The following is a 26,225-nucleotide window of genomic DNA, read 5'->3' as shown; positions in this document are numbered from 1 at the left end:
CCACTGCACACCCAACAACTCCATGTCTGCCCTCAAACTGCCTGCCCATTATTACAGCCTGCCTCTGTTCGCACAGCCTCTCAACCATGTGCAGGGTGGATTTCCACCTTGTTGCGACGTCTATGATTAGGCGGTGCTTGGGGAGGTGGAGCAATCGCTGCAGCTTCTGCATATGACTGGAGTGTACGGGCAAGCAACGGATGTGCGAGCACAGTCTTCGTACCTTTTGGAGCAGGGCTGTTAACTCCAGATAATTATTTAGGAAGCACTGCACCACCAGGTTCAAAGTGTGAGCCAGGCAAGGTATGTGTGTGAGTTTTGCAAGGGCAATGGCTGCCACAAAATTCCAGCTGTTATCACTGACTACCTTGCCTGGCTCAAGATGTAGACTGCCCAGCCATGACTCAGTTTGTCGCTGTAAGTAGTCGTCCAGTACCTCCGCGGTGTGTCTGTTGTCGCCCAAAGACATCATCTTTAAAACAGCCTGCTGCCGCTTACCACTAGCTGTTCGATAGTGGGACACCTCGTGTGCAACACTGGCAGCTGCGGATGGAGTGCTCGTGCGACTGCGCTCTGTCGACGAGCTTTCGCTTCTGGAGGAGGAGGGTCGGACGCCTACAGTCAACTGTTTCCTATACCGTGGGCTAGGCAGCACTGTTCCACCGCCGCTGTCCCCAGTGGAGCCTGCATCCACCACATTAACCCAGTGCGCAGTGATGGACACGTAACGGCCCTGGCCATGCCTACTGGACCATGCATCCAGTGGCGGATTATAATGAGGTCAATCTGGGCGGTAGCCCAGGGCCCAGTGGTGTGGGGAGGCCCACCAGCCCTGTGAATTGACCTCATTATAATCCGCCACTGTTTACCAGATCCGGGGAGGGAGAGACAGCGGAGGAGATCACAGACGGGGGAGGGAGGCTGCAGCAGCAGCTCCGCACATCACTGGGAATGGGGAGGTCACGAGGTGAAATCACTACGCGCACACAAACAAAGCCATGTTACTGCTGCAAGGAGCCATGGAGCCCGGGCACTGAGCGAGGAGGTGCTCTGCGTGTACGTATGAGCCCTCTGCTATAAAGGGCAGGGGTTGTGTGAGGTATGCAGGCTGCATGTCTGTTCTTAGACAGCCGGGGATGCTGCTCTGTCCTGCCAGCTGCTAGGTGGCCGCATTGGGCGAGGAGCCTGCGAGCCCTCCGACACTAGGTATATGGAAGGTTGCATGCACAAACTGTATGTGCCGATGCGATCTGCTGCTTGTCTGTGACATGCGATATTAGTCCATTACCTGGGAGGCAGGCAAGCAAGGTGTATAACCAATGCGATTGTTACATATTGGAGAAATTCAGGAACTGTACATACTTCTGCGATGTCATTATTAATCCCATTACATATGGAAAGCCACTGACAGGAATCGCAGATGCCCAGGCGATCGTCTGTGACATGCACATAAAGTTGTTAATGTTAAAAAAACAACTATATGGGAAGTCACATGCATGAACTAGTTCCATACTGCTGCGATCTCCTATAAGAATGCGGATACAAGTCGCAAGCAGGAGTTGCGGGTGTGCTGCCAAGCACCTGCCCGGGAGTGTACAGTCGGGGCTGCACGGAGCCTCACCTTCCGATCACCAGTGATGCGTCTGGGGAGACATAGCATTTGCCGGGAGTGGGGGCTTATCGGAGTCTGGTACAGGAGGCAGCGAGGACCGGGACTCGGGTGTCAGCGACATGGTTGCATATGTAATGACTAGAAACGTGTGTGTGTATATATTGGGGGTGATCGCTGCTCATCTGCTTTCCAGGAAGTAATCTGCCGCAGAACCTGACCTTCCAGCCACCGCAGCACCGGGATGAGGATGCGGTGACTTGGACCCCCGGCGTAGCCCCTGTAACTGCCAATGACCCTGAGATCTCCCGACAATGCTGACAGCACCGGTACCACAGAGAGTGGAGCCGGGCACCATGGCACCCCGGCGGGGGATGCTCAGGGGAGCACCTGGTAGAACTCCGCAGGTCAGGTAGGTCCCATAGGAGTGTGGAAGCCGCCGGGAGTGGTGACTGCATTACGCTCGGTGTGACAGGGGATGTCGGCGCAGGTAGTTGTGGTCGGTGTGCGGGAGAGCGGCTGCCATACACAGCTGTGGTGCTAGGAGTGCGGGTCTCATCAGGGTCCTGTTATGTACTGCCAGCATACCTCACACTGTGCTTATCCTGCCTCAGTCCCGGGGCTGCTGAGCTTGGAGCCCCCAACATTACCTGACGCCGTGCCTGTCCTGCCTCAGTCCCGGGGCTGCTGAGCTCAGAGCCCCCAACATTACTTCACCCCCGTGCCTGTCCTGTGGCAGCTCCATTACACTTTGGGCTGCTCTACAATGGCACAGCCCATGCTAAATTCCTCCAATGCAGCCGACCTGTACTAACAAGAGAAGCTTAAGGCTATGTGCACACGGCGCGGATTCTGCTGCAGATCCACAGCGTTTCTGGCCCTGTGGGTCCGCAGCAGTTTCTGCTGCGTTTTACAGTACAATTCTTTGCAATGCCCAAACCAAAAACTCTGTGCACATGCTGCAGATTTTTCCGTGCGTCAGTTCTTTGTGCGGATTCCGCTGCGGTTTCACACCTTATCCATTGTAGAGGTGTGAAATCGCAGGGCTAAACCGCAGGCTAATCCGCAGGTAAACTGCAGGACTTTTGACCTGCGGATTTTTGCAAATCCACCGGGACAAATCCGCAGCGCTCCAAACTACGTGTGCACATAGCCTAACTGTCATCAGCCTTGTGGATGCACTCATTTTCTACTTTAGTTTTTTTGTGGTATGAGGTTTTCATTTAACTTTATGGTCACAACCAACTTAAAGTTTTATATGTTAATTTATCTTTCTTCCAAGAGCGGTAATTTGACATACTGTAACATGCGCGCTTGTCTTTGGGGAGATGAGTTATAGTTTTTTAAATAAACAGTCAACGTACTGTCCGAAAGGGCTGATGGGAGCTGTAGTCTCTCCCTTCTGTGTCAGTGCTGCGGTTGCACGAACAGACCAGGAAACAAAACTACCATTCCAGTCGTCCTGTGTGCTCTGGCGGCCGGGTTAGCTTTGTTTGCAGAGGGTTTGGCAGGAGGACAGCGCAGCTGGGGATTTAATATTTGTTTGAGTCATTTGGCACCTGAGTGACTGCAGCGCTGGATGTGCCGGTAATGGCGCGGGAAGAAGCTGCCACTTCTCCTGTCTCAGAATGGCTGGTTTTAGCTTTGTTTCAACTTTCTGCTTCACTGCAGAGTTGTCTTGTTGCTGTGTAAAGTCTGCTCTGAGCTCTGACTTATCACTGTGGGACTCTTGCTGTCACTGGTCACCCTGTGGGGGCCCATGAGAGCACACACAGTAGGTGATGGTGCATCACTGTCGTCCTGTCACAGCCATGCTCCATGCACAGCTCTATGACACCTGTCACCCGGCCCCGCCCCCTGCCGGGCTCTCACCTTGACAGAGTCCACTAGATACATGACTGTGTGCTCCAGAATCCCAGCCACAGCCCCGGCCGTCATGTGCGTCAGCAGAGAGACTCCCTCCAGTAAGCTCTCGTATTCGTCACCTTTGCCAAACAAGGCGGGAACTCCCTCCCTTGCTTCTATTGAGAGACCGGGGCTCCGTAGCTCCATAGAGTTGACAGACATTGGAGAACAGACCCCTCCCCATAAGTGTAGCAAGCAAGTCAAGCTCTGCCTGCCGACTGAAGACAAAACTTTCCTCTCCAGGCTACTAGTTTTCATGTGACATCACGCAGAGGGTGGGGCTACCTGTTGGTCTGCTGTCCTCGGCCACAGCGCCCTCTGTCTACCTTGGAGACCGGAGTGAGGGGTGTTCCTGATTGGTTCTTGTAAAGTTACAACTTTTTGCTCTTGCCACGCCCACTCTGGTCAAGGGCGCGAGCGTGTCACATGAGCGCTGCCTGGGATGGAATGCGGGAGAGATCAGAAAAATCGCTCTCGCTTTCCTTAGGACTTGGTATAAACCATCAGTAAGTGACAGGGGAGAGTCAGCATAGCACAGGTGCTGCTCACTAGTCCTTGGGGTTGAAGTACACCTCTAATTACTTTCTGCCTTGTAATTCCTATGTAGGTAGCGGAGTGGAGGCTCCATAATAATAATAATTATAATGATGACCCCGTCGCATAACCCATCACATGACCGGGGGGCACACAGAGTCTGAACAGCCCGGGGCACTGGCTAGCCTTAATCCACCCCTGCATGCATCTGTTGTGAGGTGTACCTTTCCACTCACTGATTGTTTGAGTGCATGGACAATGCGGTCATTCACATGCAGGTGGAGGGCAGGGATGGCTTTTCGAGAAAAGAAGTGCCGACTGGGTAGGTCATAGCGTAGGACAGCGTAGGCCATGAGCTCTCGGAAAGCTTCGCTTTCAACCAAACGGAAGGGCATCATCTCTAATGAGATCAGTTTGGCAATGTAGGCGTTCAAAGCCAGTGTACGCGGATGAGAAGATGAGTACTTTCTTGTCCTACTCAGAGTGTCTGCTAGGGTGAGCTGGACTTGAGAGCTGCATATGGGGGAACTAGCGGTGGACCGGACGGACTAAGAGGGGATAGGTGATGGTGATGGTGTTGGTGGTGATGGCCTAGATTCAGTGTTTCGTTGCAAAACCATTGTGATTCCCTGACTGCTTTGGCCTTGCGATGACACCTCAATATTTATTGCTGGTGGTGTGCTTACCGGTGGCGGTGGTCTTACAGTGGGGGAAGCCATGGAGCGCTGCTGGCTACCTTCAGTCGGAGTAGGTGCACATGTGGTACCTGAGGTTTTGTAGTCCGTCCACGCTTGCAAGTGCATGGTGGTTAAATGTCTAAGTAACTGGTATTCAAATTTCTGAGATTTTTCCTTTGGCTAAAGGTCCTTCTGCACTTCTTACAGATAACCTTTGCCTCATCAGTAGGATTTTGGACAAAGAAGTGCCACACTGCACTCTTCCTACTATGGTATAAATTTTCAGGGCTTGCACGCTGTGCTAATTTGACTGTCTGGCCAAGCTGTCCTGCAACTCTTTTGGTTTTTGTTCCATGTTTTTGGACAGCTACGGGCCTGCCAGATAACCGCTGCTGTGATGTCGATGCCTGCTGCGGATCCTTCTCTTTATCTGAACTATTGCCACCGGCAGCCTCTTCCCCCAATGGATGCCAATCCGGGTCAGCACCTGTGTCATCCATCACCTCCTCTTCAATTTCATCTACACTTTCCTCTGTGTCACCGTGTAAGGTGGTATAGTATGCGGGAAGGGGCACCTGAGTTTCATCAGGGTCAGATTCTGGCTCAGTAGACTGCGAGGGCAATGTAGTGCTGTGGGTCAATGTACCAGCAAAATCATCTAGCAGTGGCTGTGCATCAGTGCACTCCATGTCAGATTCATCTTGGACTGGGGAATTCAGGATTTGACTGGATCACCCAGGCATGGTATGTGAAAAAAGCTCCATGGAGTAATCTGAAGTATGGGCTGCCGCATCCTTCACTTTTGGTGGGGGTGAAGAACACAAGGAAAGGTGTTTTTCCTGACCAGAACCCTGCACCGACGACTCAGTGCTTGCAGGTTTTGAAAGTTCAGAAGAGGAGGCAATAGAGCTGGTGGCTGTTTCGGCAATGTAAGCCAAAACCTGTTCCTGATGCTCCGGGTTTAAAAGGGATTTTCCTACTCCCAGAAAAGGGAACCTTACAGGCCTTCTTGTGCCAGACGATGACGCAGGCTCAATACCTCCTGCCTTAGCTGCTATTGTGCTTTTGGCATAACCAGCAGATGCACCACCACCACCATCAGTACCAGCTGCCCCCCCACCCACGTTCACGGCCTCTTCCACCATACTTCCTCATGTTTGTGAAAATGTAACAAAAGTACCAGCAGATATATAGTACTGTATGAGGAGCGTACAGCTGTATAAGGTGTAGGTAAAAATTTAAATCTCCGTATATATTTCCTTAGTCACAGACGCTCTCCCAGTATGTATTTGACCGTAAGAGTATTCGATCCCACGCATTGAAAATTTCATCCGATCCCTCTCACCCGGGACACTCCTCATTCCAACTACTCCCTTCAGGACGTCGCTTCAGAGTCCCCAAATGCAGCACCAACCGCCATATGAACAGCTTCTATCCACTCTGTTCAACAATTAAATCGTCATGTGTAGACTATATACTGTATCTGTCTTGTTAGATGTTACTTGTTGTATATGTTGTTATATATTATGTTGCCTCTTTGCCACAAAGAATTCCTTGTATATATGTAATATGTACTTGGCGATAATAAATTTGATTGATTGATTGATTGGGTAATCCAACCAGCAGATATACGGTACTGTATCAGAAGCGAACAGCTCTATACGGTGTATGTATGGGAAAAATGAAAATCTGCGTGTATTTTTTTACGGAGTCACACCCAGATAGCATGTATTTGTCCGTGATACCAGCCGGTACACGGTAGTGTGTGAGGAGCGTACAGCTCTATACGGTGTATGTATGGAAATTTTTAAATCCCCGTCTATTTTTTTACAGTCACACACACACACGCTGTCTCTGTATAGATTTGACCGTAAGACAAACGGCAGATATACGATACTGTTTGCGAAGCGGACAGCTCTATACGATGTATGTATGGAAAATTTTAAATCTCCGTCTATTTTTGACGGAGTCAACAGCAGTTATACGATACTGTTAGAGAAGCGGACAGCTCTATACGGTGTATGCAAAAATGGAAATGTCCGTCAATGTATTTACGGACTCACACACACGCGCGCTTTCTCTGTATAGATTGGACCGTAATCCAAACAGCAGATATACAATACTGTTTGAGAAGCGGACAGCTGTGTATGGTGTATGTATGGAAAATTTTAAATCTCCACCTATTTTTTTACGGAGTCAAACACAGATAGCATGTATTTGTCTGTGATACCAGCCAGTACACGGTAGTGTGTGAGGAGCGTGCAGCTCTATACGTTGTATGTATGGAAAGATGAAAATCTACGTCTATTTTTTTCCGGAGTCACACACAGACGCTGTCTCAGTATGGATTTTACTGTAATCTAAACAGCAGATATACTGTACTTTATCAGAAGTGGACAGCTCTATATGGTGTATGTATGGAAAAATGAAAATCTCCATCTATCTTTTTACGGAGTCACACACAGATAGCATGTATTTGTCCGTGATACCAGCCGGTACACGGTAGTGTGTGAGGAGTGTACAGCTCTATATGGTGTATGTATGGAAATTTTTAAATCTCCATCTAATTTTTTCCGGAGTCACACACACACGCTGTCTCTGTATAGATTTGACCGTAATCAAACAGCAGATATACGATACTGTTTTACAAGCGGACAGCTCTATAAGGTGCATGTATGGAAAATGTAAAATCTCCATCTATTTTTTTATGGAGTCACACACACACGCTGTCTCTGTATAGATTTGACCGTGATCAAACAGCAGATATTCGATACTGTTTGACAAGCGGACAGCTCTATACGGTGTATGTATGGAAAATTTTAAATCTCTGTCTATTTTTTTACAGAGTCACACACACACACGCTGTCTCTGTATAGATTTGACCGTAATCAAACAGCAGATATATGATACTGTTTGACAAGTGGACAGCTCTATATAGTGTATGTATTGAAAATTTTAAATCTCCGTCTATTTTTTATGGAGTCACACACACACGCTGTCTCTGTATAGATTTGACCGTGATCAAACAGCAGATATACAATACTGTTTGACAAGCGGACAGCTCTATACGGTATATGTATGGAAAATTTTAAATCTACTTTTTTTATGGAGTCACACACACATGCTGTCTCTGTATAGATTTGACCATCATCAAACATCAGATATATGACACTGTTTGACAAGCGGACAGCTCTATAAGGTGTATGGAAAAATTGAAATGTCCGTATATGTATTTACGGAGTCTCACACACACACGCTGTCTCTGTATAGATTTGACCGCAATACAAGCAGCAGATATACGATACTGTTTGCGAAGCGGACAGCTCTATACAGTGTATGTATGGAAAATTTAAAATCTCCGTCTATTTTTTTTACAGTCACACACAGATAGCATGTATATGTCTGTGATACCAGCCGGTACACGGTAGTGTGTGAGGAGCGTACACATCTATACGGTATGTGAAAAAATGAACGCTCTGTAACTGAGCAGAAAATCAGAATAAAAGTTTTTTTGCTTTGAAAAAAGCAGTCTGCACAGCAGTGTGCACACAGCAATGCAGCTATCAGGTAGCCTTATAAGGCAGCCTAATAACCACCAGCGCTGCTGCACACACAAAAATCCTCCCCTGTCACTGCACACTAACTGTACAGTTGAAATTGCTATCAACAGAAGCACAGATTTTTTTTTCTTTGTTTACTAACGCTCTCCCTATTGAGAAACAACAAAGAGAAAAAGGAATAGGCCACAAGCAGGGGATAACCCTGGATACGAAGTAGCATATACAATACAAATTTTATTTAGACACAGCAAACAGACACAGAAACAGTTAAAAACATTAAAAATGGTCACACATGTAAAGGTGCCTCAGCCTAAAGTCAGGCATAGAGAACATAAATGACCTGATCATCCGAACCAATAGGGGCTAGAGGGGGTTAAATAGACAGAGAAATTCTCTATGGCCACCCTAATAACCACCAGCGCTGCGGCACACACAATCATCCTCCCCTGTCACTGCACACTAACTGTACAGTTGAAATCGCTATCATGAATGATGTCGGAATACACCTGAAAATCAGCGGTTAGTCAGTAGTCCATAGCGGTGGCTATCAGCTTACAACGCCGGCGTGTGACGTCACAGAGTGTACTAGATTGTGCCGACTGCGCAGGCGTCGGCGTCTGAGAGACCGGAAACAAATCACAAACAAAAGGAGAAAAGGAACTCAATATCGCTACTGCGCAGGCGCTTACAATAGCCCACTGCGCATGCGTCGGCGTCTGGGAGACCGAACGCACATCACAGATAGAGAAAGTGAGGAACTCAGAAAAGCTAATGCGCAGGCGCTTACAGTCATGTGACCGATGAGACACTAGAGGTTTATAGCTCAATTGCTATAGTGGTTATCTGAGTAGGCGGAAACCAAGCGCTACTACGCAGGCGCTTGTAGCCAAGAAGGAACAGAACTATTGTCTCTTTGGCCGTTCAATTGCGATAGTAACCAGTTGTATAGGCGCACATAACAGATAGAGACAATGAAAAAACTTAATAACATTGATGCCTAAACACCTATAATCATAGGACTGTCTGGACCTTAGAAGGTTTACGGCTCAATTACCATACTGATCAATTATATAAAAGAAACGCTGCTGCGTTTATACTCAGCCAAATGGGCGGAGATCAAACGCTACTACACAGACTTTATAGTCAACAAAAAGACCAAGGAGTAAAGGAACTCGATATTATTCATGCGCACGTGTTTAAAGTAATAAGTACAGCTAAACTAAGAATGGTCTATGGCTCAGTTATGATAATAGTCAGTTGTATGGATGGAAACTGTCCGCTACTGCACAGGCGCATACAATAAGAACAACCAAATGCCCATTATCTTACTCACAGCTCCGTTGCTAAAGTAGCTAGCCAAGTGAGTGGTGGCTGGATAGATACACCAGATACCAAATGAGCAACCAGTCCCCACAAACGCCAATGCAAAATGCAAAAAGTGTGGAGATAGGTATGACGGTATATTTCATGTGCCTTTAAAGCTAAATTGGATCGTCTATTGGACTCGGCAATCACTTGTAATATCATCAACAAGAGGAAAAATGAGTTTATGACGAACCACCATCCCAGGACACCGACCTTCTATATATTACCTAAGGTTCATAAATCTTTACAGGTGCTGCCTGGGCGGCCTATTGTGTCCGGGATGGGTGGTTTGTTGGAACGACCTTGTATTTATGTCAACTTTTTTCTCCAGACACTTGTCTCCTCCCTCAACTCATTTGTAAGGGACTCCACATTTCTCATTCAACAGCTACGGGATCTTGGTGTCCCTCCGAACACCTGGCTTGTTTCGCTAGATGTCGAGTCACTATATACGTGCATATGTCATGACTTGTGGATTCAGGCGGTCTCCTTCTTTTTGGACCGGAACACATCGGGCAATCGAAAACATGACTCCTTCCTGTTGGACTTGCTACATTTTATACTTGATAAAAATCATTTTGTCTTTGATTGGGTCCGCTACAAGCAAGTGACTGGCACTGCGATGGGCGCACGTTGTGCGCCCGCGTATGCAAATCTATTTCTGGGGTGGTGGGGGCTCACCAGGGTGTACTGTCTGGAGTCTTTCTCTATCCATGTCAATAGATGGTACCGTTACATTGATGACATTTTGTTTCTCTGGATAGGCACCCTGGATGAATGTCACCAGTTTGTTGAGACATTAAATAACAATGCTTTGAATATACGACTCACCTCCCATTTCTCTAAAACGGAAGTGTAATTTCTGGATTTGAAGCTCTGTTTGGATGGTTCTCGCATTTTGTCCACCCTATATCGTAAACCGACGGCTACTAACAGCCTACTGCACTTTACCAGTTTCCATCCACAACATCTTAGGAACGGTATCCCGAAGGGGCAACTCTATCGTGTTAAAAGGAATTGTAGCACGCAAGAGGATTTTTTGGTCCATGCACAGGACCTGACCACTCGATTTAAGAACAGAGGTTACCCCAAAAAGGTAATATCACGGGCCTTTATGGCAGCAAGGGATGCTGATAGGGATAATTTGTTTGTACCTCGGGTGAAGGGACCTCCTAAACCACTTGGGGTTATTACCACCTACAGCAACCAGTGGCAGGACATTGGAAGAATTCTTACCAAACATTGGGGGATCCTCCTAAGTGACCCGTGACTAAAACCCCATATTTCGGCACAACCAAGTTTGGTTGCAAGAAGGGCCACTAATCTCAAAGATCGTCTGTGCCATAGTCACTTTAGACGACCAGTCACCAGATTGAATAGGGGTGTATGATTGATGGGCACGTCCCGCTGTGGCAATTGCAATATCTGCCCGTTTACCATTGGCTCTAATGTTCTTACTTTGCCTGTTTTTCCATTTCAGGTCACCACACAGTTACTTTAATTGTAAATCTCGTAATGTTGTTTACGCCTTGGTGTGCCCGTGCCCAAAGATTTACGTTGGGCAAACGACACAGGAATTAAAGAGGAGGATACAACATAATTTCTCGAGTATCACAACAGCCAAGAAGGATTTAGAGAAGGGCAAAACACCTCGGTAGCATCGCACTATCTGAATATGCATAATTCTCGGTGGAATGGTACAAACATTTTAGGACTCAAGACTGTACAATCGGACATAAGGGGAAGAGACATCACTCTTGAACTTTTGAGACGAGAATCAAAGTGGGTCTTCAATCTGGGAAGTCTGACCCCTTCAGGCTTGAATGAGGACTTATTATTTACTGGTTTTTATAAACAGATTTGATCATGTCTTGTCCTCTAGATTGAGGTCTTACTGTTTTCTATGTGGCCTTGTCTACATCTCCACCTTATAGTAGACTTTTTGTTGTTCACCACGGTCCATGTAAACAGTAATAGAATTGTCTACGTTTAAATAACATCTAGTTTTGTTTATTTCTCTATACTGGTTCCTTGTGGTGGATCTATGATATCAGTCTACGATTACCCACATCTTTTGTCTGTTTTTTGTCCATTCTATAGATGCGTTGTCTATGACTCACCCTGTTTTTGGGTCCTTCTTCTTATTGAGATGGTTCTTCACTGAATATTCTTCACAATCCCCTTAGGGGGCTTATGTTTGTACGTTTGACGGCCATAGTTGCTGAATTTCTATTCCTCCACTTTGTCCCGTATGTTTTGATGTGCTCAAGAATAAAAACATGGTTGGCCTGTGGTCACATCTGCTCTACCTGTGTTGTGTTCCTCCATCTTGACTGAGGATAGACATGTCCCTCTTCAGGGTCCATAGGTATTGATATTTAATATATGATATCAGGCACTAATATTTATACAGGCACCACCAATCCTATCTTAAATGGGTTTTTACACTACCATCTTCAACACGGCCTGTTTGGCCCGGTTGTGGATTTCCATTAAACTATCTTTGTCAGGCATCTCTGAGTCAGAATGTGGTTGCCACTTGTTTGGTAACGTCGCTGGCGTATAGTTCATCACGTCTGTGCTCCTTTTGTACTTTTGGTATTTTTGGTGCCCCTTTGTGACTGTGACCCGTTTTATGTTATAATTTACGTTTCCGACTGTAACATACGTGTGCTCAGCCCAACTGACCATAATTACTATATAGGGGTACCTTTGATGTGAGATTTTCTCTTATCCAATCGATGTGTTGGCTAATCTTGCAAGAGGTGACGTTTAATTAAGTAGTTCACCGCTTAAAGTGAGTACCCTCTGCATAGCCCCCTTTTGGTCAGATCCCTTGGATCCCTGGACTGTTGCACTTCATTCTGCTTATGCTATCACTATCATCTGACAACGAAAAATCAGAACAACAGACGTCCAATATTAAAAATAAAATAATTATTTTATTCACAAAATTAATAATACACAAAAAATGATGGGGAACAAATACCAAATGGAAAGGGCAAAAAACTAGGAACCCATATAGCACCACAAAATAATACAAAAATTATCAATAATTAAAGGTGCCAGTATGACAAAAGTACCACAGTGTTGCAAAATAAATTATACAAGAAAATAATACCAGGTATGTGCGAAAAATCAATACACAGCAATATATACATAAAGTGCAAAGTGCATAAATTAAAAATAGAATTTATAAAAAAACACTAATAAAGTGCTATTATAGCAGTAGTAAAAAGTACATATACCGGCATATAAAGTATAGGCACAATGGCTGCTTGACGCGCCTATCAAATGAATGTTGTACCACAAGAAATATGTACTATATAGCAGCATATATAGGCTTGTACACCTCTAAAATATAAACTATACCGCTAGTGAAATATTATCTATTAAGGAGAAGCATGTGCATAAAAGAATAAAGGCACAGTGGCCACTCAAACCACCTCTCTAAAGTGCATAACGCCAAGAATAAAGCCGGACAGACCAAATAAGTGCCCCATAAATACCTGGCGTAAGTGGTGCAAGATTCCGTTTCGGCATCTGCCTTCATCTTTGTTGTATTTATGCTATCACTATACTGCTGTCAGGAAAGTTGGCCTTGTCCGGGTAGCTATAGCGATACTTGATAACACCTACATGATTTGATATTTTCTGTCTAAATGCTCGACTAATTCATGAATACAGTATGACTATCTGGGGTAATATGGTTACGGTCACTTTGATTCCAATGTTCTGCGACCTATACCGTCATACCTATCTCCACACTTTTTGCATTTTGCATTGGCTTTTGTGGGGACTGGTTGCTCATTTGGTATCTGATGTATTTGTCCAGCCACCGCTCACTTGGCTAGTTACTTTAGCAACGGAGCTGTGAGTAAGATAATGGGCATTTGGTTGTTCTTATTGTATGCGCCTGCGCAGTAGAGCACAGTTTCCAACCATGCAACTGACTATTATCATAACTGAGCCGTAGACCATTCTTAGTTTAGCTGTACTTATTACTTTAAATGCGTGCGCATGAATAATATCGAGTTCCTTTACTCCTTGGTCTTTTTGTTGACTATAAAGTCTGTGTAGTAGCGTTTGATCTCCGTCTATTTGGCTGAGTATAAATGCCGACGCAGCAGCGTTTCGTTTATATAATTGATCAGTATGGTAATTGAGCCCTAAACCTTCTAAGGTCCAGACAGTCCTATGATTACAGGTGTTTAGGCATCAATGTTATTGAGTTTTTTCATTGTCTCTATCTGTTATGTTCGCCTATACAACTGGTTACTATCGCAGTTGAACGGCCAATGAAACAATAGTTCTGTTCCTTCTTGGCTACAAGCGCCTGCGTAGTAGCGCTTGGTTTCCGCCTACTCAGATAACCACTATAGCAATTGAGCTATAAACCTCTAGTGTCTAATCGGTCACATGACTGTAAGCGCCTGCGCATTAGCTTTTCTGAGTTCCTCACTTCCTCTATCTGTGATGCGCGTTCGGTCTCCCAGACGCCGACGCATGCGCAGTGGGCTATTGTAAGCGCCTGCGCAGTAGCGATATTGAGTTCCTTTACTCCTTCTGTTTGTGATTTGTTTCCGGTCTCTCGGACGCCGACGCCTGCGCAGTCGGCACAATCTAGTACACTCTGTGACGTCACACGCCGGCGTTGTAAGCTGATAGCCACAGCTATGGACTACTGACTAACCGCTGATTTTCAGGTGTATTCCGACATCATTCATGCTATGGTAAGCAGCGGCGCAGCTGTTTCCTATTCATTCATTAGGTAACCATTATTTATTGGCACAGCTGACTGGCAAGTTGTACCCCTGACGAAGACACCTAGAGTGGCGACACGCGTCGGGTCCCTGACTCTGCCTGCTCCACTCCACTCCACTCCACATGGGTCTTGTATTGTGCTCACTTGCATGTGTGCTAATTATTGAGGGTGGTCATAGAGAATTTCTCTGTCTATTTAACCCCCTCTAGCCCCTATTGGTTCGGATGATCAGGTCATTTATGTTCTCTATGCCTGACTTTAGGCTGAGGCACCTTTATTTGTATATGAGGGTTATTCAGCTTGCACTACTATTTTCTCTATGCACCTCATTCTGATCAAGATACCTTTGGGGCTTTATTATTCCATGTGCTGTTTTTTACCATTTTGGGTTAGAAATGTATGTTCCACTGTAATCATGTATTGTTTATGTTTTTGACTTATGTATGATTTATTGTGTCTACTTGTGGTCTTACATACCTTCCATTTGGGTTATTCTGTTTACATGGACCTAGGGTCTTAGGTATTATTCCCGGTGAGAGTGTTTTTTGGTAGCAGATGGGTTGCTCTATTATGAGTATTGTGCAATTTTTGTATGTGTCACATGTGTGACCATTTTTAATGTTTTTTACTGTTTCTGTGTCTGTTTGCTGTGTCTAAATAAAATTTGTATTGTACAGTATATGCTACTTGCTATCCAGGGTGATCCCCTGCTTGTGGCCTATTCCTTTTTCTCTTTGTTGATTACATGTAGCATATAGGTCAAGGTTGGATCCCTTGAAACTTTTCGGTGGTGCCCCCGGTTTTGTTCCCTATTGAGAATCAGCGGCAGCAACCTTTCCCTATACTAAGATCTGCAGAAATAAAATGGCGGTCGGCGGTCAGAGCTTTTATAGCCACTGTGACGCCTCACAAAGCAAGCCAATCACACGAATGCCCTTCTCTAAAATGGTGGTGGCCGCTGCCTATGTTATCGCGTTGCCCGTAGTGTGTGTCCTTGATGATTGGCTGAGAAAAGGCACTGGAAGCATTATGGGAAATGCGACTTTGGCTCGTGTGTCGGCGTCCTCATGGCCGACCTCACGCTATGGTCGGGTTTCGATCAGCGAAACCCAACTTTAGCGAAAGTCGGCAACTTATGAATTTGACCGACGCGTTTCGCTCAACTCTATTCATCACCTATGATACAGCCCCTTGGGCTAATTTTTGGAGACACTATTGCTATGCCTGGACACTGGACACTATCACCTCTATGCTAGTAGTCTTGGCTTCATCATAATTGTTTGGCCCTTCAGACCTGCCTTGCTTCCTTCATCAACCATGATACAGCCCCTAGGGATAATGTTTTGAAGACACTATATCTATGCCTACACATTGGGCAGTGGCACAACAAGGACAGTAGTCCAAGCTTTATAATTGTGAATTCCTTGTGATGATGATGATGATGATGATGATGGGTGGCTTCTTCCTGCGTTAACCATCACACAGCTCCTAGATCAGATCACTCTCCTTACACCACTTACACACTTAGCTGTCAGAAGATTGCCTCCATCATCACTCGCTCTTACACCACTTCTGATATATCACTGGCACTGTGTAAGTGGCGTACGAGTCCCGCTCTGCCGGAAAAAAAACCACAGGACTTCAAATAGTGTTTGTACATTCTAGTGAAGCAGTGGTGTAAAAAGAATTGTGCAGCCCCTGACCAGGTGCCCCCATGTTATATACATTTGTTTACAGCATACATTTTTTAACATTTACACATTTTTTTAGCCATTTCCTCAGCCCCCAGACCGCTTTCTAGGGTCCAGCAGACCATTACTCGCATTTTCTATTGACTATCATTGGACTCGCTATTCGTACCGAATACCCAAGTATTAAGGTATACTCGGTACAAGTATAGCAAGTCCAAATACTTCAGTACTCGCTCATCCCTACTTATAGCTAGTTACAATCAGGATAAAAACAAAATAAGAGTTTTTTTTATAATCTTTATTTTAAGTTCTTATATAGATTTGGGGAAACTGTAGTTTTCTCCAGTCTTTTAACAGTCCCAGTACTTCATTTTGTAGGTTTTATTAGATGTATTTAGACTTCTACTGATAGATGTTTCACACTGAAGTCTCATAAAATATCACTTCCACTCTTTTCACTTTTTCCTTGATTAGGTTACTCGGTGTTCCAACTTTCACTACTTTAACAGTTCTAATGCTCTTCCACTTGGTACCCAGGATGTCAATGGCACGGTTACTTGCCTCCTGCACCACTGGATTCGATGTCTGGGAATTGAGTCTCCTCAACCCTTTAAACACGTCAAATAAGGCTAGTCCATAGAGTTCTTCATAGGGTAAAGCGTCTGTTATCATAGTGAGGTGTTTCATGACAGCGTCTACCTCGTCAGCCATATACTGCATGATATATTCAGTGCTGTGGATTATCATCCTCACCAGAAGGGCAGGTTCCTTTTGCCCGAGTTGTTGATATATTTTGCAGACATTTTCACCATCAGCACATAACAGCTCTTGTACGTTCTTATATCCGATGTAAGGTAGACAATGCAACAAGGCTGCAATACCAGATGCCTTATCCTGCTGGTCTTTGCTGTGTAACTTTATCAGTAAGTCAGGTAGGCATGTCCTGACGTGGTGGCTGAAGCCTCTCTTGTCCGTGTTGCAGTTCTTGGCGAGATCTGCAAATAGTGAAGTGGAGAATGTCCGGACCAGCAGGTTTTCATGGTTTAGAAAAGGAGTACAAAGATTGACAATTCTCTCAAATTTGCTGCCAAGTTTTGATCTTTTCAGCAGGGTGATAAACTTTGACATGGCTTTTAAGCTTTCGATGACCACTTTTGGCTTCCGATTACCATTTAGTTTACAGTAAAGGCAGCCATAGATGCGGTCTTTTAGTTGATGCACCAGTCTTGGTGCACCTTTACAGGCATTTCCCATAGCTTCTATGGCAAGACAGACCTCAAGCTCGTCCGAGCTGTTCATCTTTGAATACAATAATAACATTAAATCTTTTGCCAATTTCTCCTCCAGGAGCTTAGGATGGAGTAACAGCTCCGAGAAGAACATGAGACTGATGAGTCTGCTTTTTCTGAGAGCAGATGTCATTGCTATAAGCAGGTAATGGATGACCTTTCTCCTTTCCTCATCAGTTAAGACACATGTAATGTAGCGACACATGGCAATCTGGGTTGTGTCTGTGTCATGGAGTATATCAGCGTCATCCAGATGATTTCTTAACCCATAGCAAGGGTGCAGAAGACGATAATAAAAATCAAAGCTGTCGGGTGGTTCAGCTTTATGTTCTGTAGGCGTAATCAGGTCATCCACTGTCAGTATATTCTGCGCTGCACTTCTCTCTTTCCAAACTGTGATGGTTTTGTTGGAAATCAGATTCAGAGTTTTCCGCGCACTGCTCTGTGAATGCTCGTCATTGATTTTGAAGCGCTCCATGACATCTTCGGAGCGGTATACAGCAATATTGGCCAAGAGCGTCATAGCCGCACCAGTTATTCCCTGATGTCTCTCACTTTCTGCTTTTGCCATGTGTTGATAGGTCTTATCAATGAGCTCAATAGTCAGAAAGTTGTCAGCGTCCGCTCTGGCAGATGTTATAGTTGACAAGAACAGGAGGGCATTCACCAAATCCCGTCCATCCAGATCATGCAGATGTTCTATAAGCATGTTGGTCAGGGTCTTCATTTCTCCAAGCTCAGTTGATGTGACAATGCCTGGAATACTGTCCTCCAGGAGAGGGACAGCGAGCAGGTCCAACACGGCCAACAGGTCTTTATAGTGATGGTTGGAGCTCATGATTGGACTCTTCATTATATCAGAGGAAATCTGCCAAAAATAGAATATGATATTAAAGGAAATGTCATGTAAATTGTAAGTGGAATATTCATTACAGGAAAAATAAATAATTATTATTTCTGAAGTATAAAGGCAATGTGATTAGGACAGAGAATGGATCTGTCGGGGGTTTCATCCGAATCACGCTTATGGCTGGAGTCACACTGCCATATTTCTCGTGCCATAATCGCATCGCACTTCACGGACTGGCCGGCACCTCTCCTAACCTGAGCATGACAGCATAATGGATTACTATGCAGCTGTCAAGCTCAGGTCCGGAGAGGTGCCGGCCAGGGCAAGTTTTACGATGCGATTCTCGCACGAGAATTATGGCAATGTGACTCCAGCCTATAAGTGATTTACATGGATGCAAGTTCTCAGCCCAGATCACAGGATAAATGTGAACTAAAATGTTATGTGCCCCAAAGTGCTACCAATAAAAGCTTCCAGTCACTTCACAAAAAAAAAGTGACCAGTTAGGTCTGTTATCAGAAATATTGGGAGTTTCCCCGTTACTAGTAGCATAAAAGCTGTAGATAAGCGACATGGCTCTCCCCATTGTGACATCATAATGAGGGGCGGGGCTTGACGCGCACACACTTTTTCCCCCAGTATGTAGATAGGGGCAAAATTGTTTGGTGAATTGGAACGCGCGGGGTTAAAATTTCACCTCACAACATAGCTTAGGACGCTCTCTGGGTCCAGACGTGTGACTGTGCCAAATTTTGTGGCTGTAGCTGCGACGGTGCGGATGCCTATCCCGGACATACACACACACACATACACACATACATACACACTTTGAGCTTTATATATTAGACTAGCTGAAGAGCCCGGCGCTGCCCGGGCATAGTAACTAACTGTGGTTAGTTATAGCAAATTATAATTATCCTCCATCCTATAGTCCCGTGCCCATATACCCATCATACATATCCACGATCCCATAGGCCCGTGCCCATATACCCATCATACATATCCACCATCCCATAGGCCCGTGCCCATATACCCATCATACATATCCTCCATCCCATACTCCCATATACCCATCATATATATTCTCCATCCCATAGTCCCATGCCCATATACCCATCATACATATTCGCCATCCCATAGTCGAGTGCCTATATACCCATCACACATCCTCCATCCCATAGTCCCGTGCCCATATACCCATCACACATCCTCCATCCCATAGTCCTGTGCCCATATACATATCCGCCATCCCATAGTCCCGTGCCTATATACCCATCATACATATCCTCCATCCCATAGTCCCGTGCCCATATACCCATCACACATCCTCCATCCCATAGTCCTGTGCCCATATACATATCCGCCATCCCATAGTCCCGTGCCTATATACCCATCATACATATCCTCCATCCCATAGTCCAGTGCCCATATACCCATCACACATCCTCCATCCCGTAGTCATCCATTATGACATCATAATGAGCGGCGGGGCTTGCAACCTATGATGACATCAGTGTCGCCATGGCAACCATTGTGACATCATAATGAGGGGTGGGGCTTGATACGCACACACTGTTTCCCCATTATGCAAATAGGGGCATTATGACATCATAATGAGGGGCGGGGCTTGACGCACACACACTTTTTCCCCAGTATATATTTAGGGGCAAAATTGTTTGGTGAATTGGAACGCACGGGGTTAAAATTTCGCCTCACAACATAGCCTAGGACGCTCTTGGGGTCCAGACGTGTGACTGTGCCAAATTTAGTGGCTGTAGCTGCGACGGTGCGGATGCCTATCCCGGACATACACACATACACACACACACACACACATACATACACACTTTGAGCTTTATATATTAGGTGACATTTTTAACCTATATGATATAAAAGGTCGATTTATTAAAATATAACATTTTTAACCTATATATGATAAATGTTGCAAAAGAAAAATTAAAAAGCCCAAATTACCATTTTTCTTGTTGCTGGGTCTCCCACAAAAATGTAATAAAAATAGTTCAAAACACAGTATATAACCCAAAAAATATGAATAGAAGTGCCAGCTTGTCCCGCAATAGACAACATCTCATAAAGCTCTATTGACGTAAAAAAAAATTCTATGCCAAAAATAAAAGTACAATACAAGTTTTTTTTTAAAAGGGTCAGAATTTTTTTAAACCACGTAAACAGTAAAGAAAAAAGCCTATATATGTTATCTATTTCCTATTTGATTGAATTGACCTGAAGAATCATCAAGTTATTTTTGCTGCAGTTTTGTTTTTCATATTTTACCATAAAATTAATGGTAAAATAAATGGTGTCTTTAAAAATTTTAAAAATCAAAATTGGTGAAATCAGTTTCTCTGTTGTATTGTGCCAAGATTTGTGCCGGACGAGTTACTCATCTCTCGGGGCAATGGCAGCTTCCCATACATCAGAGTACAAGAGAAATAATGATTGGAGAAAATATTTAGTTTTATAAATAACAGCACAAAATAGATTTACCTTCAGATGGAGACGACTCCTCAGTCAATGATCTTCAGAATAATCCAAAAGAAATTCTCTAATTCACAAATAATTCGCTATTCCACAAGTAATTCGCAAGTAATTCGCTAATTCACAAGTAGAAGATCTAGGTAAGTGCTATCAGATGACAGACAAATACCAAGTCTGACCTCTATGAGATGGGACGGCGTATTTGTAGGTTCCGCTCTATTGTGACATCACTCACCTTTGTGACATCACTGACAGCTTCCATATATGGTAAGTAATGATGTCACAATGCAGCGGAATTAATAATACTTTTTCTCTCCCTAACTGCCCCTATAAAGCAGCTGATAATGATAGTGGCACAATTAGGGATGAATGAAATAAAATCCTGGCAATTTTCCAAGTAATAGATTACAGCCGGTGGTTAAAGAAGTTAAAGACCATCACCAGGACCATATGTCCTCATACAGTCTATTAGTTGGATAGATAGAATTTGTAGAAGGCGCAGTTCCTTGATTAGTAGGGATGACATATTGCTGATGGCCTGGGTAAGACTCAGACCTCTGCGACCAGGACCAGCTCCAGGTTTATTCGGGCTCTAGGGTGACAGATTCCTATTGGACTCTTTTTTTCCGCTTTCGATTTTTCACTTTTGCCTTCTTCGAATTTTTTTTATTTTTCCTCCTTGCATTCCAAGAGATCAAACTTGTTTCTTCTTTGCTTGATAGAATTGTGTGAGGGCTTCTTTACATGGTTTTGTGTCTGTTTTGGGTCCATATGTCCATATTTTTTTATTTTATTTTCTTGGGGGAAGGCAAAGTAACCAAAAACAGTGTTTCTGTCTTTTTTATTTTTGGAATTCACTATATAGCATAATTACTATATTATTTCATTAATTCGGAGAAGCCCATCTGCAGGCCGTACTTCATACAGTAGATGAACATACATGAAATACTAATATAGTTCAAAAAATACAAATCTATATCAGCCATAATGTAGAAATAGCAACTAGACTAAACTATTGCTGAAATACAGGAGATCTAAAGAATCACAATTCTTGGTAAAAATTACATTTTATTGATAAATAATAAAGTACAAGTACAAAACTTTAAAATACGGCAACCAAGACAAGTTGGCACGGGGGAACTATCTGCGACATCCACGTATGCAGGAACATCCACATGGGTAATAGTAATAATATAACTATATTCAAGCCCACATGACATAGTGATATCACAGATATGCAGTCTACAATTAATGTGACAACAATACATGGGTCATAGTTATGTAATATAATATCTAACCATCAGCTGCGCGCAAGTAAAATAACGCACAAATTGGAAGTGCATTGCATAATGTATCATATCATGCCAGCTCAGGGGTGGGCAATTATTTTTCCCAAGAGGCCACATGAGAGACCGTGATTATTGTGGAGGCCGAACCAATAAGCTGAAATGATTTCTGCTCAACGTTAATTTATTAATAATAATAATTATTATTTGGATTCAAACCACTAAATATTAGTCAGAATTAAGTGTGCTGACATACCCCTATATACTGTACAAGTCACACATAGCCCCTATATACAGTATGACTCTCACATAGCCCCCTCTATACATTAGGAACCTTCACAGTCATCTTATATACAGTAAGAGACCATACACAGTCGCCCTAGATACACTATGAGCCCCACAGTCGCCTTATACACAGTATAAACCCTTACATTGTAGGCCTATATACAGTTTTAGTACCCTGTCACTATACTATATAAAGTATAAGCCCCCATCACGGTCACCTTTTGCACAGTGTGATCCACCATATAGCTCAATATATAGTATACGCTCCAATATAGCCCCCTATATACATTGGTTGCCCTCCCATAACAACATATATATAGTATGAGCCTCAACATAGCCTCTCTGCATGCATTATGAGTCTATACAAAGCCCAATATACAGTGTGAGCCCACACACAGTCACTCTATGTACACTCCCTGAGAGAAGTTATGTCGCTTATCCATGTTATGTAAATAAACGCTTATAACCTGATGTTAAATTCATCCATTGGTTGTATAAATTATTCATTTGAAAGCCAAAACCCTCCGAAATGTGGTTTAGGTTAAGAAAATAAATTGGCATCAATGCAGAAATATTGATCATTTAATGGACACAGAATGGTTAGATTTTGGCAAGACAAAAGTTTTGTCGGCCACAGAAAGTAATGTGATATTCAAACAAATAATTAACTTAAAATACAAATATATGTTGCATAACATTGGTGAATGAAGATGTGGTGCTATTAGAGTCATATTTAATATTTTGTGTGACTTCTATGAGCTTGAAGGACTGCATCCATGCGGTTCAACAATGATTCATGCAATTTATTAATGAAGTCATCAGAAATAGCAAAGAATGCAGTCTTACATGCCTCCCAGAGTTTATCTAGATTCTTTGGTTTTGTCTTCCAAGCTTCCTCTTTCATACTACCCAAACATGCTCAATGATGCTCATGTCTGGTGACTGGGCTGGCCAGTCCTTGAGCACCTTGATCTTTTTTGCCTGGAGGAACTTTGTTGTAGAGATGGATGTATGAGATGGAGCACCATCCTGCTGCAGAATTTGACCCCTTTTATGATTTGGAATATAAGAGGTAGCTAATACTTCTGGATATTTTAGGCTATTGATATTGCCTTCCACCTTGCAAATGTGCCGCACACCCCCATACTGAATGTAACCCCAAACCATGATATTTCCACCACCAAATTTAACTGTTTTCTGGATGTATTTTGGATCCATACGGGCTCCAGTAGGTCTCCTACAGTATTTGTGGTGGCTGTCATGAAGAGTCATGAGAGAAATCCACCTTCTGCCACTTTTCCTGCGTCCATCTGTTTAGCAGGCTGTGGGACTTTGTAAATGCCACATGGTTTTTTATTTGCCTTTTGTTTAGTGCTGGCTTCTGTGCATTGATTTGACCATGGAGGCCATTTCAAGACAGAATCCTACAAACTGTTCTAGTTGACACAGGGACTTGAGGTGATCAGGCTTGTTGGAGCTCTGCTGCAATGCTTTGGATTTTCTAACCAACAAACATTCCTCCTGAGCAGTTGTCTTGCGGAGTCTGCCGGACCTGGGCTTGTCAAACACATCTCCAGTCTCTTTAAATCTTTTTTTTAATTCTTTGTATTTGATGCTGAGACACATTAACAGTGCCAGCCACCTCTGCAGTGGATCTGGTCTTCAGCCTCTTGATAATCCAGGCTTTGGTCGCAGGGTGGATTTTTGGCATGTTGTCAGAGCTCAAGTTGCAGCTCAAGTGAAGGTCTGGGGTGCTGGGTTACTTTTGATACACACCCACTAATTAAGCGATCATTTACTGAGCACAGGTGAGGATTAGTGTTGAGCGATACCTTCCGTTCCGATATCGTGAAATATCGGATCGGTTTGGATCGGACCAATACCCAAAAAGTATCGGATATCGCCGATTCCGATACAGGAAACCAATGGGACAGAAATATCGGAATTAAAATAAACCCTTTCTTTCTTTGTAGGTTAATTCTACATGAAGAAAAGCTACAAATAATGTAGAATGTATTGGGGAGGTGGAGGAGACATTAAAGGCATAGAGGTTTAGCCCAATCAAATGGAATAGCAGGAATAATTTTTTTTTTTTTAAGACGTTCGGAGTTACAAAGATATTGACTATGTTAACCTGTTTTATATTTTGTCAGATATGTATGTTTCACTACTTCCATGCTCTTCACCTTCTTTTTTACTTCTCCCACACTTTCTCCTTCATGATCCTCAGCAGCAGCAGAATCTTTTTCATCAACTTCTTCTTCACCTTATGCATCTTCTTCTTCTTCACCTTCTTCCTATTATTCTTTTTTTTACATTCTTCATATTATTCTTATTCAACTATTATTCTTCTTCATATTCTACTTCTTCATCTTCTTCCTATTCTTCTTCTTCTTCATCATATTCTTATTTGTGACAGGCATTCCTGTAGTTGTTATCTATAAAAGTTTGAAGATTACACCTTCCATTCTGCCTGTCACAAAAGATTTACAACAGGATTTGTCCGCGTTCAGTTTGGCCTGCAACAGCAGGCATTTTCCAGGGGCACCACGAGGAGGAACGGACTCACCCCCATACACTGCTTAGTCTTCTTCTGCTTATAATTTAGATAATATCTTTTGCTCTGATTTTTAGTCTTAAGCTTAATGTTCTTCTGCTTTTTGTTCTTCTGCTTCTTGGTCTTCTGTCTCTTGTTGTTCTGCTTCTTGGTGGTTGTCTTCATGTTCTTTGTCCTCTTGGTCATCTTCTTCAGGGTCATCTTTTTGGTCTTCTTTGGGGTGGTCTTCAGGGTCGTCTTTGGGGTCATCGTCTTTTTCAAGGTGGTCTTCAAGGTCGTCGTCTTCAGGGTCGTCATCAGGGAGATCTAGAGTGATTACCAAAAACCATTTCAAAAAGCTTGAACTTGGAAATGTAGCAGAAGGTACAAGAAGGTTGAGGAACTGCCGAGAACCAGCTGACAGTACTGGAACCCGGATGGGTAGCAGAAGGAACAAGAGCCAATGGCACTACCGAGGACCAGCTGATGGTACTGGAGCCCGGTTACTAAGCAGGAGGTACCTGTGCTAGAAAGCACTATCAAGGACCAGCAGACATTGCTGGAACTCGGATTCCGAAAAGGAGGCACCTAAGCCAAAGGCACTGCCGAGAACCAGCTGACGGTACTGGAACCTGGATGGGTAGCAGAAGCTACAAGAGCTAATGGAACTACCGAAGACCAGCTGATAGTGCTGGAACCCGGAGGGGCAGCAAAAGGAACAAGAGCCAATGGCACTACCGAGGACCAGCTGATGGTACTGGAACCCGCTTACTAAGCAGGAGGTACCTGTGCTAGAAAGCACTACCAAGGATCAGCAGACGTTGCGGGAACTTGGATACCGAGATGGAGGCACCTAAGCCAAAGGCACTGCCGAGAACCAGCTGACGGTGCTGGAAACTGGAAGGGTAGCAGAAGCTACAAGAGCCAATGGCACTACCGAGGACCAGCAGACGTTGCTGGCACTCGGATACCGAGAAGGAGGCACCTAAGCCAAAGGCACTGCCGAGAACCAGCTGACGGTACTGGAACCCGGATGGGTAGCAGAAGGTACCCATGAAAAACAAAGTTGCAAGGCCGCGAGCCTGCCGCAGTTACCGAAACCCACAGTCCTACAGGGGGTGCTTGTCCTATTGGCACTACGGAACCAGCCTTTATTACCAGATCCCGCAGCCCACATAGGAAGCACCTAAACTGCAGGCACCATAGAGTCGACTAACCTGACAAAACACGACAGGACAATGTATTGGTGCCAAAGTGACGTTGACACTGTCATGGTCACGTGTGTCTGGACGCAGATGTTACCGCAAGGCGGACCCATAACACACGTGACCCTGGATACAGAGCCTCCAGTGGCGAATTTAAATAATAATACGT

Source organism: Dendrobates tinctorius, unplaced genomic scaffold (genome assembly GCF_039654945.1).
Source record: "Dendrobates tinctorius isolate UK_male_01 unplaced genomic scaffold, ASM3965494v1 ptg000117l, whole genome shotgun sequence".
NCBI classification, from domain to species: domain Eukaryota; kingdom Metazoa; phylum Chordata; class Amphibia; order Anura; family Dendrobatidae; genus Dendrobates; species Dendrobates tinctorius.
Note: the sequence above shows the minus strand (reverse complement) of the source record.